This window comes from Vicugna pacos, unplaced genomic scaffold (assembly GCF_048564905.1).
Source record: "Vicugna pacos unplaced genomic scaffold, VicPac4 scaffold_19, whole genome shotgun sequence".
NCBI classification, from domain to species: Eukaryota; Metazoa; Chordata; class Mammalia; order Artiodactyla; family Camelidae; genus Vicugna; species Vicugna pacos.
In genome coordinates, this window is record NW_027328740.1 from 48,074,003 (window position 1) to 48,090,687 (window position 16,685).

Sequence of the window (16,685 nt, forward strand, 5' to 3'; positions counted from 1 at the left end):
TCAGACATATTTTATTTCTTTATCTCTTGCTTTTCCATCTGGGACTCTTATGAATTCTAGTCTTTCATGCACTGTCTTAACCCAGGATACAACAGCAATATTTTCATTGTTTTGCACTTGCTTTCCTATGTCCGAATCTGACCGAGGGATTTCTGTTCCCCTGTCTTCACAGTCATTCACGCGTCCCTCTGCATTATCTAGTCTGCTAAGGACTGAATTTTAGCCCTGATATTATCACATCCACTGAGTTTTCTGATATGTTTTGGCTCGTCTTTAGACTTTCTCTTCCCCTTTTCTGGTATTCTGCCTTTTGTGATTCTGAGACCCTTTTGTTCTTCAGTGTTTTCCTGACCTCGATTTTCAACCCTTGGACTGCATAGCGTTTTGCAGTCTAGTTGTTTGAAAGCTTATCTTTTGGGCCTTCAATATCTTTGGAACTGAAAATGGTACTTCCTATTTCTTTTACTGTACTTCATCATCTCTACTGGTCAGGTAATATCAGGTATATAATGTAGATTTTTAGGGCTATGTTAAGTGAAAATTTTAGACTCTTGTCTCTACGCAATTCCAAGGGATTTCTGTGAGGACAATTTCTCCTAGACATTGATGCCATATTCTGTTCCTGTGTGTGTTGTCTGGTATATCTCCAATTGCTGGTGTTGCATTTGTTGGGATGAACAACCCATACTATTTCGATTAGCATAACTTCATTTTGATTACGCTTATCTCACAATTCTGAAAGTGCGCAGGACACGGCCTCTTGTGGAAATGAGGATTCTAAAGGTTCTCAGCTCTGCATTCTGCTCTATGTCATTTTGGAGTGTTTCCAAAACAGCAAACTGAGAGTGCGCTTGTGCTTTGTAGTGCCACGGGAATGTCCCAATGAAAGCAGTTCTTCCCAGAGCTTCTCTGTCTACTGAAACACCAGTGGAAGCACATCCATGGATGTCACAAATCAGGGCCTGCTGGAATGATCCCGCAGACCGACCTTGGTGTCCTCGCTGCCGTACCGTGCCGGTGCCATCCAAAATATAGCATCCGATTTTGGGAGATAGTGCTGAAGGAAATGCTTCCTCTTCTCACGCTGTGGACTTGGACCACTCTACCTTGTCCTATCATCCTTGTGGCACGGGTGCACGAAGGCCACCACAGAGCTGTTGCGCATCCTGTGCCTCAAACCAAACCATAATCCCAGCCCAGGTTATGAATGTAGCAGATCCTAAGGCTTTTCATTCTGATTTCAAACCCAAGGCCCCCTGGATCCCTCAGACCAGATGCACGATAGCTCTGATTCAGCCCCACACGTGCTCTATTGGCAAAATGCCCAATTGGTCCCTGGTCCTGCAGATGCACTTGGTGTGGCCATGGGACATATCGGTAATCTCAACCAAGCGACGAGTATGGCTGATTGATCATTGGTACACTGTTCGGTTTGCTCTCTTGATTAGACCCACCACATCCCACAACGCACTCCAGATCCCTGAGACTCAGCGTATGCCATCAACCGTAGCCCTATACCTCACTTACCGATGCCCCTGCTAACTGTAATTTGGCATCACGGATCATGGTCTCAGAATCAACTGTGGGGATATTTTGCGCTGGTTTCTTTGAGTTCTGTCAGCCAAGCATCTGCTGTGCACTCTTGTAAATCTCAGCACATCACCTTCAATCTCATGTCTCCTGTCCGCTTGAGAGTGTGCGTCCAATTTAAAAAGGGTTTCACCCTTGTTGGTCAGACCCTGCACTGGTTTCCATTCCCTGCTTTGCCTTCTCCTGCTTCCAGGTGTCCTGAGGCCTCATCCTGTCTTTGAAAGTAACAGACCTCTCTTCGGCAAGTGTCCTGTGCCAAAGGCTGGGTGAGTGGGGTTTTACATTTCTTTGTACAAGGGAGCGCGTGAGTGCAGGTTGCACTTCTTCTCTGCCAACTGGGCATCGATGAATCAACACTATCCAGATACATTTCACAGAAATGTGATATTTGCTTAGCTCTTGGTTTCTATACAGCCGTGGTGGGAGGGGTTGTACAAAGAAACCTGTTTTGACATTGTGTTGATATCTCATTTGCAGTCTTTAAGAATTTTAACAGAATTCATTTCAATGTTTTGGGAGTTATACGAAAATGAAGTTATTTTTTGAAACACACTAAATCGACCTAGAAGCCAGACTTGTCAATTTTGGTAACATTTTGTCAGCTCTACGGAAAACCTAGACAGATTGAATGCAAACAACCAGTCCAAACTGTTAAAGGGGTCATGTCAGCTCTTTACGGTTGAAGCCTCCGAGACCAACAGGAACCATGAAATAAATATTGGAAATATGAAATAACCCCCAACCTTGGATAAACTTGGGCATGTGGTGCACTTTAGTCCTATTTGTCACCTACTGGCCAATGTTGGCATTTCAATGGGTAACATCCCTCTCTAGGAAAATACAAAAGGAAACAAACCTAATATATACATTTAAGTTTGAATCCAAAAGCACCTAGAGGCATTATAGCTAGGAGAACCCTGCTGCAGTTATGCTTGTCTATGGAGAACCAGGTGTTCTTCTATCAGTGATGTGAACAGTTAATCTTCCGATCATGTTCGGTAAAGCCATTTAACGCAACCAATTCTGCACCCACATGATATAGTGCCCCCGGGGGCTTGACTCAAGTGAAAGACGATCCACATAAGCTGTGTCTTTAATGTCATTGGCGACTTTTACAGTACACTTCACTTTCTGACTTGTACTATTTACCTATACTGTCTTGAAAAACTGAGGCCTAATACAGATTCAAGTTCAGTCAAAGATTCCCCTCACTTACCACACCCACTTCACCCCAGGGAAGACATAAACACAACATCTGCTGAATCTAGCGGAAGGCCATCGTTTCTAGGTGTGAGCTAAGTATTCAATTCATATCTATTTCAGCCGAGACTATTTGACCTTTAAGGAGTTCACTGTTGTTCACAGAGTGTGAAGCTGGAGGAACTCTGATTCTAGGAGGGACTTGCCTTTCTCCTAATGGCTTCATTGCAGCTCAGGAACTGAACCTTCAAAATGGATGCGTGAGTGGAGGGGAGGGAAGGGCAATTGCTTGCTAGCTAGGCCCAAACCTGGGAAAAGGCTTACCTGGCTTGGTGAATTTTGGTCTGAATGGCTTGGGAAGGCCCCTTGGGACGTGTGGATTCTCACGACCTCTTCCAAGAACAGGAGCGTTTTGATCATCTCTGCCATCTCTTGTCTTGCACACGTCAGGGACCTTGGACCCGTTCTTGGAGAAGAGAATTGAGGAACTTCCTCAAGTCCACGTTGGCACTCCGTATGTTTCTGCCAGTATCAGCGAGGTTCAATATGTCTCCTGAATGTCTTTTGAGCCTGGTATCCTCTACAGCTGTCTCCACGCCAGTATTCTCCATTGTAGCAGAACACCTCTCATCCATGTGTTCGCATCTCTCCTCAATGCGTGCAGCCAGCTTTTCGGCCAGCTTCTCTTCGTGACTCCCCTAAAGTCGACTTCACCAGGACTGGGCAAGTCTGAAAGTACCTTGGAGCCTCACCAGTAAGCTGATGACAGGCAGATCTTCCACTGTCTGCCCTTTCAGGTTCTGGAAACTCACCTGTGAACTCAGGTCTTTGGGCAGCAGAAGTATCTCGAACTTACACAGCTTCCCGGACCAAACACCTAAGCCAAGCTCCACAGAGGCCTGCAGCCCCTCCATCACACTGATCCACCCACAGAACTCGGCCCGGTTACCTAGGATCCAACAGCCACAACAAGCCTCGTGGAACACACCAACATTCCACCTGGAATCCAACCGGTAACTGCCATCCCCAATGGCTGCTGCATCTTGTCAGTGTTGGGGGAGGGGCTGCATCCGACGAGAGGTTCCTAAAGTAAATGTGGTTCTGCCCACTAGCGTCCCATGGGCCTTTCTTCTTCCCTCTTTCCTTTTGTTCAGATCTGTATGCACAGTACCAATGGAGAGAAGTGTGTCCCTTTTCATTTGAAGGTTTCACACGTCTTTAAACTTTCTAAGAGTTCACAGTACACAGAGACCCAGTAAAGGAGACTTATGTTCCTATAATATCCGTACAACCGGAATACATATGCGTCGCATGACTTCTGCTGAAAAACCCACACTCTCAGTACATGGATCTATTTGTTTCATGGGGGCTGAATTTCCAAGAAATTAAACCAACCCCAATATGCACTTTACTATCTGTCTCTTTTGCTCTTAATACACTTTGGCAGAGCTACTTGACTTAGTTATAGGCTTCTTACAATACTTCTCTACGTAGCGTATTATATGGCATTACATCATCCTGTTGGAAGACATACAATACTACATCACGGATTAGGAATCCATTGGATTCCAAATCGGCATTTGGGTGAGGTCACGATATGCTCTTATGAATCTATATTTACGAATATGAATGCACGCCTCTGATTTCCGAATACAAGTGTGCTGAGTACATGCAAGCCGCAATACTGGGTCGATGCGTGCTGAATGATCCTTGACATCACCTTGAGTATTTTCTTTTGAATAATCATGTTTCCCATGGTATATGTCAGCCAACCGTACCATTTTGGTGCATGTTTGTTGGTTTGATTCTTTGTTGGTCTGCTTCTCGCTTGTTTTGCAAACACGTCAGGACATGCATCTCTCCTTTCGCTTCAAACAGAGAGTCAAATAAGCTGATTCACTTAAGAGAGTGCTTCCAATCACCTATGATTTCCTGCTTCCCTCTCCAATCTTTAAGGTTTTGATGTCCTCCTTGCCTTCTTCTTTTTTCTTCTTTGCCACTCATGCTCTTCTTGCATTTCCAATAATGGTTTTCTTCTTTCCATTTCATCTTGCTGCTTTTCTATTCTGGGGAGTATTCTCAACCTTCCTTTTAGAAGAAGTTTTGAACTGCTGAATTCTTTTATGATTTGCAGGTCTGTGGATTGCTCTAGCTCTACCGTTATTAGAAATGGTGGTCATGTGGCATAGGCTACCCTAGGTGGCAGCATTTGGCCATTCAGGTTATGGCCTTTGTCCTGGCACTCCTCCCTGTCCTGCAATATTGCTGCCGTGTTATAAGCTGAAACCCCTCTGGAGGTTCCCTTGTGACTATGTTGTTTCCTCCAGGTGCATTTTAAATCACTGTGATATTCGTGAATTTGTTGATTGGAATCATACAGCTGCTGGTAGGTCTATTGGGATTCCACCTCCTTTGGATGCTGTGTAATTCCTGAATTCGCATAGATGATTTTTCCTTGGCTTTCAACAAGTTTCAGTCTGATATTTCTACAGATAAATTTTCAGACATATTTTATTTCTTTATCTCTTGCTTTTCCATCTGGGACTCTTGTAAATTCTAGTCTTTCATGCCCTGTCTTAACCCAGGATACAACAGCAATATTTTCATTGTTTTGCACTTGCTTTCCTATGTCCGAATCTGACCGAGGGATTTCTGTTCCCCTGTCTTCACAGTCATTCACGCGTCCCTCTGCATTATCTAGTCTGCTAAGGACTGAATTTTAGCCCTGATATTATCACATCCACTGAGTTTTCTGATATCTTTTGGCTCGTCTTTAGACTTTCTCTTCCCCTTTTCTGGTATTCTGCCTTTTGTGATTCTGAGACCCTTTTGTTCTTCAGTGTTTTCCTGACCTCCATTTTCAACACTTGGACTGCATAGCGTTTTGCAGTCTAGTTGTTTGAAAGCTTATCATTTGGGCTTTCAATATCTTTGGAACTGAAAATTGTACTTCTTATTTCTTTTACTGTACTTCTTCATCTCTACTGGTCAGGTAATATCAGGTATCTAATGTAGATTTTTAGGGCTATGTTAAGTGAAAATTTTAGACTCTTGTCTCTACACAATTCCAAGGGATTTCTGTGAGGACAATTTCTCCTAGACATTGATGCCATATTCTGTTTTTGTGTGTGTTTACTGCTTTATCTCCAATTGCTGGTTTTGTACATGTTGTGATGAACAACCCATACTATTTCGATTAGCATAACTTCATTTTGATTACGCTTATCTCACAATTCTGAAAGTGAGCAGGACACGGCCTCTTGTGGAAATGAGGATTCTAAAAGTTCTCAGCTCTGCATTCTGCTCTATGTCATTTTGGAGTGTTTCCAAAACAGCAAACTCAGAGTGCGCTTGTGCTTTTTATTGCCACGGGAATGTCCCAATGAAAGCAGTTCTTCCCAGAGCTTCTCTGTCTACTGAAACAACATTGGAAGCACATCCATGGATGTCACACATCAGGGCCTGCTGGAATGATCCCGCAGACCGACCTTGGTGTCCTCGCTGCCGTACCGTGCCGGTGCCATCCAAAATGTAGCATCCGATTTTGGGAGATAGTGCTGAAGGAAATGCTTCCTCTTCTCACGCTGTGGACTTGGACCACTCTACCTTGTCCTATCATCCTTGTGGCACGGGTGCACGAAGGCCACCACAGAGCTGTTGCGCATCCTGTGCCTCAAACCAAACCATAATCCCAGCCCAGGTTATGAATGTAGCAGATCCTAAGGCTTTTCATTCTGATTTCAAACCCAAGGCCCCCTGGATCCCTCAGACCAGATGCACGATAGCTCTGATTCAGCCCCACACGTGCTCTATTGGCAAAATGCCCAATTGGTCCCTGGTCCTGCAGATGCACTGGGTGTGGCCATGGGAAATATCAGTAATCTCAACCGCGCGACCAGTGTGGTTGATTTATCATTGGTACACTGTTCGTTTTGCTCTCTTGATTAGACCCACCATATCCCACAACACTCTCCAGATCCCTGAGACTCAGCGTATGCCATCAACCGTAGCCCTATACCTCACTTACCGATGCCCCTGCTAACTGTAATTTGGCATCACGGATCTTGGTCTCAGAATCAACTGTGGGGATATTTTGCACTGGTTTCTTTGAGTTCTGTCAGCCATGCATCTGCTGTGCACTCTTGTAAATCTCAGCACATCACCTTCAATCTCATGTCTCCTGTCCGCTTGAGAGGGTGCGTCCAAGTTAAACAGGGTTTCACCCTTGTTGGTCAGACCCTGCACTGGTTTCCATTCCCTGCTTTGCCTTCTCCTGCTTCCAGGTGTCCTGAGTCCTCATCCTGTCTTTGGAAGTAACAGACCTCTCTTCGGCAAGTGTCCTGTGCCAAAGGCTGGGTGAGTGGAGTTTTACATTTCTCTGTACAAGGGAGCGCGGGAGTGCAGGTTGCACTTCTTCTCTGCCAACTGGGCATCGATGAATCAACACTATCCAGATACAATTCACAGAAATGTGATATTTGCTTAGCTCTTTGTATTTATACAGCCGTGGTGGGAGGGGTTGTCCAAAGAAACCTGTTTTGACATTGTGTTGATATCTCATTTGCAGTCTTTAAGAATTTTAACAGAATTCATTTCCATGTTTTGGGAGTTATACGAAAATGAAGTTATTTTTTGAAACACACTAAATCGACCTAGAAGCCAGACTTGTCAATTTTGGTAACATTGTGTCAGCTCTACGGAAAACCTAGACAGATAGAATGCAAACTAGCAGTCCAAACTGTTAAAGGGGTCATGTCAGCTCTTTACGGTTGAAGCCTCCGAGACCAACAGGAACCATGAAATAACTATTGGAAACATGAAATAACCCCCAACCTTGGATACACTTGGGCATGTGGTGCCCTTTAGTCCTATTTGTCACCTACTGGCCAATGTTGGCATTTCAAGGGGTAACATCCCTCTCTAGGAAAATACAAGAGGAAACAAACCAAATATATACATTTAGGTTTGAATCCAAAAGCACCTAGAGGCATTATAGCTAGGAGAACCCTGCTGCAGTTATGCTTGTCTATGGAGAACCAGGTGTTCTTCTATCAGTGATGAGAACAGTTAATCTTCCGATCATGTTGGGTAAAGCCATTTAACGCAACCAAGTCTGCACCCACATGATATAGTGCCCCCGGGGGCTTGACTCAAGTGAAAGACGATCCACATAAGCTGTGTCTTTAATGTCATTGGCGACTTTTACAGAACACTTCACTTTCTGACTTGTACTATTTACCTATACTGTCTTGAAAAACTGAGGCCTAATACAAATTCAAGATCAGTCAAAGATTCCCCTAACTTACCACACTCCCTTCACCCCAGGGAAGACATAAACACAACATTTGCTGAATCTAGCGGAAGGCCATCGTTTCTAGGTTTGAGCTAAGTATTCAATTCCTATCTATTTCAGCCGAGACTATTTGACCTTTAAGGAGTTCACTGTTGTTCACAGAGTGTGAAGCTGGAGGAACTCTGATTCTAGGAGGGACTTGCCCTTCTCCTAATGGCTTCATTGCCGCTCAGGTACTGAACCTTCAAAATGGATGCGTGAGTGGAGGGTAGGGAAGGGCATGTGCTTGCTAGCTAGGCCCAAACCTGGGAAAAGGCTTACCTGGGCTTGGTGAATTTTGGTCTGAATGGCTTGGGAAGGCCCCTTGGGACGTGTGGATTCTCACAACCTCTTCCAAGAACAGGAGCGTTTTGATCATCTCTGCCATCTCTTCTCTTGCACACGTCAGGGAACTTGGACCCGTTCTTGGAGAAGAGAATTGAGGAACTTCCTCAAGTCCACGTTAGCACTCCGTATGTTTATGCCAGTATCAGTGAGGTTAAATATGTCTCCTGAATGACTTTTGAGCCTGGTATCCTCTACAGCTGTTTCCACGCCAGTATTCTCCATTGTAGCAGAACATCTCTCATCCATGTGTTCGCATCTCTCCTCAATTAGTGCCGCCAGCTTTTTGGCCAGCTTCTCTTCGTGACTCCCCTAAAGGCGACTTCACCAGGACTTGACAAGTCTGAAAGTACCTCGGAGCCTCACCAGTAAGGTGATGACAGGCAGATCTTCCACTGTCTGCCCTTTCAGGTTCTGGAATCTGACCTGTGAACTCAGGACTTTGGGCAGCACAAGTATCTCGAACTTACACAGCTTCCTGGAACAAACATCTAAGCCAAGCTCCACAGAGGCCTGCAGCCCCTCCATCACACTGATCCACCCACAGAACTCGGCCCGGTTACCTAGGATCCAACAGCCACAACAAGCCTCGTGGAACACACCAACATTCCACCTGGAATCCAACCGGTAACTGCCATCCCCAATGGCTGCTGCATCTTGTCAGTGTTGGGGGAGGGGCTGCATCCGACGAGAGGTTCCTAAAGTAAATGTGGTTCTGCCCACTAGCGTCCCATGGGCCTTTCTTCTTCCCTCTTTCCTTTTGTTCAGATCTGTATGCACAGTACCAATGGAGAGAAGTGTGTCCCTTTTCAGTTGAAGGTTTCACACGTCTTTAAACTTTCTAAGAGTTCACAGTACACAGAGACCCAGTAAAGGAGACTTATGTTCCTATAATATCCGTACAACCGGAATACATATGCGTCGCATGATTTCTGCTGAAAAACCCACACTCTCAGGACATGGATCTATTTGTTTCATGGGGGCTGAATTTCCAAGAAATGAAACCAACCCCAATGTGCACTTTACTGTCTGTCTCTTTTGCTCTTAGTAAACTTTGGCAGAGCTACTTGCCTTTGTTATAGGCTTCTTACAATTCTTCTCTACGTAGCGTAGAATATGGCATTCCTTCATCCTGTTGGAAGACATACAAGACTACATCACGGACTAGGAATCCATTGGATTCCAAATCGACATTTGGGTGAGGCCACGATATGCTCTTATGAATCTATATTTACGAATATGAATGCACGCCTCTGATTTCCGAATACAAGTGTGCTGAGTACATGCAAGCCGCAATACTGGGTCGATGCGTGCTGAATGATCCTTGACATCACCTTGAGTATTTTCTTTTGAATAATCATGTTTCCCATGGTATATTTCAGCCAACCGTACCATTTTGGTGCATGTTTGTTGGTTTGATTCTTTGTTGGTCTGCTTCTCGCTTGTTTTGCAAACACGTCAGGACATGCATCTCTCCTTTCGCTTCAAACAGAGAGTCAAATAAGCTGATTCACTTAAGAGAGTGCTTCCAATCACCTATGATTTCCTGCTTCCCTCTCCAATCTTTAAGGTTTTGATGTCCTCCTTGCCTTCTTCTTGTTTCTTCTTTGCCACTCATGCTCTTCTTGCATTTCCAATAATGGTTTTCTTCTTTCCATTTCATCTTGCTGCTTTTCTATTCCAGGGAGTATTCTCAATCTTCTTTTAGAAGAAGTTTTGAACTGCTGAATTCTTTTATGATTTGCCGGTCTGTGGATTGCCCTAGCTCTGCCGTTATTAGAAATGGTGGTCATGTGGCATAGGCTACCCTAGGTGGCAGCATTTGGCCATTCAGGATATGGTCTGTGTCCTGGCACTCCTAGCTGTCCTGAAATATTGCTGCCGAGTTATAAGCTGAAACCCCTCTGGAGGTTCCCTTGTGACTATGTTGTTTCCTCCAGGTGCATTTTAAATCACTGTGATATTCGTGAACTTTGTTGATTGGAATCATACAGCTGCTGGTAGGTCTATTGGGATTCCACCTCCTTTGGATGCTGTGTAATTCCTGAATTCGCATAGATGATTTTTTCTTGGCTTTCAACAAGTTTCAGTCTGATATTTCTACAGATAAATTTTCAGACATATTTTATTTCTTTATCTCTTGCTTTTCCATCTGGGACTCTTATGAATTCTAGTCTTTCATGCCCTGTCTTAACCCAGGATACAACAGCAATATTTTCATTGTTTTGCACTTGCTTTCCTATGTCCGAATCTGACCGAGGGATTTCTGTTCCCCTGTCTTCACAGTCATTCACGCGTCCCTCTGCATTATCTAGTCTGCTAAGTATTGAATTTTAGCCCTGATATTATCACATCCACTGAGTTTTCTGATATTTTTTGGCTCGTCTTTAGACTTTCTCTTCCCCTTTTCTGGTATTCTGCCTTTTGTGATTCTGAGACCCTTTTGTCCTTCAGTGATTTCCTGACCTCCATTTTCAACACTTGGTCTGCATAGCGTTTTGCAGTCTAGTTGTTTGATAGCTTATCTTTTGGGCCTTCAATATTTTTGGAACTGAAAGTGGTACTTCCTATTTCTTTTACTGTACTTCTTCATCTCTACTGGTCAGGTAATATCAGGTATCTAATGTAGATTTTTAGGGCTATGTTAAGTGAAAATTTTAGACTCTTGTCTCTACGCAATTCCAAGGGATTTCTGTGAGGACAATTTCTCCTAGACATTGATGCCATATTCTGTTCCTGTGTGTGTTGTCTGGTATATCTCGAAATGCTGGTGTTGCATTTGTTGTGATGAACAACCCATACTACTTCGATTAGTATAACTTCATTTTGATTACGCTTATCTCACAATTCTGAAAGAGCGCAGGACACGGCCTCTTGTGGAAATGAGGATTCTAAAGGTTCTCAACTCTGCATTCTGCTCTATGTCATTTTGGAGTGTTTCCAAAACAGCAAACTGAGAGTGCGCTTGTGCTTTGTAGTGCCACGGGAATGTCCCAATGAAAGCAGTTCTTCCCAGAGCTTCTTTGTCTACTGAAACACCAGTGGAAGCACATCCATGGATGTCACAAATCAGGGCCTGCTGGAATGATCCCGCAGACCGACCTTGGTGTCCTCGCTGCCGTAACGTGCCGGTGCCATTCAAAATGTAGCATCCGATTTTGGGAGATAGTGCTGAAGGAAATGCTTCCTCTTCTCACGCTATGGACTTGGACCACTCTACCTTGTCCTATCATCCTTGTTGTACGGGTGCACGAAGGCCACCACAGAGCTGTTGCGCATCCTGTGCCTCAAACCAAACCATAATCCCAGCCCAGGATATGAATGTAGCAGATCCTAAGGCTTTTCATTCGGATTTCAAACCCAAGGCCCCCTGGATCCCTCAGACCAGATGCACGATAGCTCTGATTCAGCCCCACACGTGCTCTATTGGCAAAATGCCCAATTGGTCCCTGGTCCTGCAGATGCACTGGGTGTGGCCATGGGACATATCGGTAATCTCAACCGCGCGACAAGTGTGGTTGATTTATCATTGGTACACTGTTCGGTTTGCTCTCTTGATTAGACCCACCACATCCCACAACGCACTCCAGATCCCTGAGACTCAGGTATGCCATCAACCGTAGCCCTATACCTCACTTACCGATGCTCCTGCTAACTGTAATTTGGCATCACGGATCTTGGTCTCAGAATCAACTGTGGGGATATTTTGCACTGGTTTCTTTGAGTTCTGACAGCCAAGCTTCTGCTGTGCACTCTTGTAAATCTCAGCACATCACCTTCAATCTCATGTCTCCTGTCCGCTTGAGAGGATGCGTCCAAATTAAACAGGGTTTCACCCTTGTTGGTCAGACCCTGCACTGGTTTCCATTCCCTGCTTTGCCTGCTCCTGCTTCCAGGTGTCCTGAGGCCTCATCCTTTCTTTGGAAGTAACAGACCTCTCTTCGGCAAGTGTCCTGTGCCAAAGGCTGGGTGAGTGGAGTTTTACATTTCTCTGTACAAGGGAGCGCGTGAGTGCAGGTTGCACTTCTTCTCTGCCAACTGGGCATCAATGAATCAACACTATCCAGATACATTTCACAGAAATGTGATATTTGCTTAGCTCTTGGTTTCTATACAGCCGTGGTGGGAGGGGTTGTCCAAAGAAAACTGTTTTGACATTGTGTTGATATCTCACTTGCAGTCTTTAAGAATTTTAACAGAATTCATTTCCATGTTTTGGGAGTTATACGAAAATGAAGTTATTTTTTGAAACTCACTAAATCGACCTAGAAGCCAGACTTGTCAATTTTGGTAACATGTTGTCAGCTCTACGGAAAACCTAGACAGATAGAATGCAAACTAGCAGTCCAAACTGTTAAAGGGGTCATGTCAGCTCTTTACGGTTGAAGCCTCCGAGACCAATAGGAACCATGAAATAACTATTGGAAACATGAAATAACCCCCAACCTTGGATACACTTGGGCATGTGGTGCCCTTTAGTCCTATTTGTCACCTACTGGCCAATGTTGGCATTTCAAGGGGTAACATCCCTCTCTAGGAAAATACAAGAGGAAACAAACCAAATATATACATTTAGGTTTGAATCCAAAAGCACCTAGAGGCATTATACCTAGGAGAACCCTGCTGCAGTTATGCTTGTGTATGGAGAACCAGGTGTTCTTCTATCAGTGATGAGAACAGTTAATCTTCCGATCATGTTGGGTAAAGCCATTTAACGCAACCAAGTCTGCATCCACATGATATAATGCCCCCGGGGGCTTGACTCAAGTGAAAGACGATCCACATAAGCTGTGTCTTTAAAGTCATTGGCGACTTTTACTGTACACTTCACTTTCTGACTTGTACTATTTACCTATACTGTCTTGAAAAACTGAGGCCTAATACAGATTCAAGTTCAGTCAAAGATTCCCCTCACTTACCACACTCCCTTCACCCCAGGGAAGACATAAACACAACATCTGTTGAATCTAGCGGAAGGCCATCGTTTCTAGGTGTGAGCTAAGTATTCAATTCCTATCTATTTCAGCCGAGACTATTTGACCTTTAAGGAGTTCACTGTTGTTCACAGATTGTGAAGCTGGAGGAACTCTGATTCTAGGAGGGACTTGCCCTTCTCCTAATGGCTTCATTGCCGCTCAGGTACTGAACCTTCAAAATGGATGCGTGAGTGGAGGGGAGGGAAGGGCAAGTGCTTGCTCGCTAGGCCCAAACCTGGGAAAAGGCTTACCTGGGCTTGGTGAATTTTGGTCTGAATGGCTTGGGAAGGCCCCTTGGGACGTGTGGATTCTCACGACCTCTTCCAAGAACAGGAGCGTTTTGATCATCTCTGCCATCTCTTCTCTTGCACACGTCAGGGACCTTGGACCCGTTCTTGGAGAAGAGAATTGAGGAACTTCCTCAAGTCCACGTTGGCACTCCGTATGTTTCTGCCAGTATCAGCGAGGTTCAATATGTCTCCTGAATGTCTTTTGAGCCTGGTATCCTCTACAGCTGTCTCCACGCCAGTATTCTCCATTGTAGCAGAACATCTCTCATCCTTGTTTTCGCATCTCTCCTCAATCCGTTCAGCCAGCTTTTCGGCCAGCTTCTCTTCGTGACTCCCCTAAAGTCGACTTCACCAGGACTGGGCAAGTCTGAAAGTACCTCGGAGCCTCACCAGTAAGCTGATGACAGGCAGATCTTCCACTGTCTGCCCTTTCAGGTTCTGGAAACTGACCTGTGAACTCAGGTCTTTGGGCAGCAGAAGTATCTCGAACTTACACAGTTTCCCGGACCAAACACCTAAGCCAAGCTCCACAGAGGCCTGCAGCCCCTCCATCACACTGATCCACCCACAGAACTCGGCCCGGTTACCTAGGATCCAACAGCCACAACAAGCCTCGTGGAACACACCAACATTCCACCTGGAATCCAACCGGTAACTGCCATCCCCAATGGTTGCTGCATCTTGTCAGTGTTGGGGGAGGGGCTGCATCCGACGAGAGGTTCCTAAAGTCAATGTGGTTCTGCCCACTAGCGTCCCATGGGCCTTTCTTCTTCCCTCTTTCCTTTTGTTCAGATCTGTATGCACAGTACCAATGGAGAGAAGTGTGTCCCTTTTCAGTTGAAGGTTTCACACGTCTTTAAACTTTCTAAGAGTTCACAGTACACAGAGACCCAGTAAAGGAGACTTATGTTCCTATAATATCCGTACAACCGGAATACATATGCGTCGCAAGATTTCTGCTGAAAAACCCACACTCTCAGGACATGGATCTATTGGTTTCATGGGGGCTGAATTTCCAAGAAATGAAACCAACCCCAATGTGCACTTTACTGTCTGTCTATTTGGCTCTTAGTACACTTTGGCAGAGCTACTTGCCTTTGTTATAGGCTTCTTACAATTCTTCTCTACGTAGCGTAGAATATGGCATTCCTTCTTCCTGTTGGAAGACATACAAGACTACATCACGGACTAGGAATCCATTGGATTCCAAATCGTCATTTGGGTGAGGTCATGATTTGCTCTTATGAATCTATATTTACGAATATGAATGCACGCCTCTGATTTCCGAATACAAGTGTGCTGAGTACATGCAAGCCGCAATACTGGGTCGATGCGTGCTGAATGATCCTTGACATCACCTTGAGTATTTTATTTGAATAATCATGTTTCCCATGGTATATGTCAGCCAACCGTACCATTTTGGTGCATGTTTGTTGGTTTGATTCTTTGTTGGTCTGCTTCTCGCTTGTTTGGCAAACACGTCAGGACATGCATCTCTCCTTTTGCTTCAAACAGAGAGTCAAATAAGCTGATTCACTTAAGATAGTGCTTCCAATCACCTATGATTTCCTGCTTCCCTCTCCAATATTTAAGGTTTTGATGTCCTCCTTGCCTTCTTCTTGTATCTTCTTTGCCACTGATGCTCTTCTTGCATTTCCAATAATGGTTTTCTTCTTTCCATTTCATCTTGCTGCTTTTCTATTCCGGGGAGTATTCTCAACCTTCCTTTTAGAAGAAGTTTTGAAGTGCTGAATTCTTTTATGATTTGCCGGTCTGTGGATTGCTCTAGCTCTGCCGTTATTAGAAATGGTGGTCATGTGGCATAGGCTACCCCAGGTGGCCGCCTTTGGCCATTCAGGATATGGTCTGTGTCCTGGCACTCCTCCCTGTCCTGCAATATTGCTGCCGAGTTATAAGCTGAAACCCCTCTGGAGGTTCCCTTGTGACTATGTTGTTTCCTCCAGGTGCATTTAAAATCAGTGTGATATTCGTGAACTTTGTTGATTGGAATCATACAGCTGCTTGTAGGTCTATTGGGATTCCACCTCCTTTGGATGCTGTGTAATTCCTGAATTCGCATAGATGATTTTTTCTTGGCTTTCAACAAGTTTCAGTCTGATATTTCTACAGATAAATATTCAGACATATTTTATTTCTTTATCTCTTGCTTTTCCATCTGGGACTCATATGAATTCTAGTCTTTCATGCCCTGTCTTAACCCAGGATACAACAGCAATATTTTCATTGTTTTGCACTTGCTTTCCTATGTCCGAATCTGACCGAGGGATTTCTGTTCCCCTGTCTTCACAGTCATTCACGCGTCCCTCTGCATTATCTAGTCTGCTAAGGACTGAATTTTAGCCCTGATATTATCACATCCACTGAGTTTTCTGATATTTTTTGGCTCGTCTTTAGACTTTCTCTTCCCCTTTTCTGGTATTCTGCCTTTTGTGATTCTGAGATCCTTTGGTTTTTCAGTGTTTTCCTGACCTCCATTTTCAACACTTGGCCTGCATAGCGTTTTGCAGTCTAGTTGTTTGAAAGCATATCTTTTGGGCCTTCAATATCTTTGGAACTGAAAATGGTACTTCCTATTTCTTTTACTGTACTTCTTCATCTCTACTGGTCAGGTAATATCAGGTATCTAATGTAGATTTTTAGGGCTATGTTAAGTGAAAATTTTAGACTCTTGTCTCTACGCAATTCCAAGGGATTTCTGTGAGGACAATTCCTCCTAGACATTGATGCCATATTCTGTTCCTGTGTGTGTTGTCTTGTATATCTCCAATTGCTGGTGTTGCATTTGTTGTGATGAACAACCCATACTATTTCGATTAGCATAACTTCATTTTGATTACGCTTATCTCACAATTCTGAAAGTGCGCAGGACACGGCCTCTTGTGGAAATGAGGATTCTAAAGGTTCTCAGCTCTGCATTCTGCTCTATGCCAT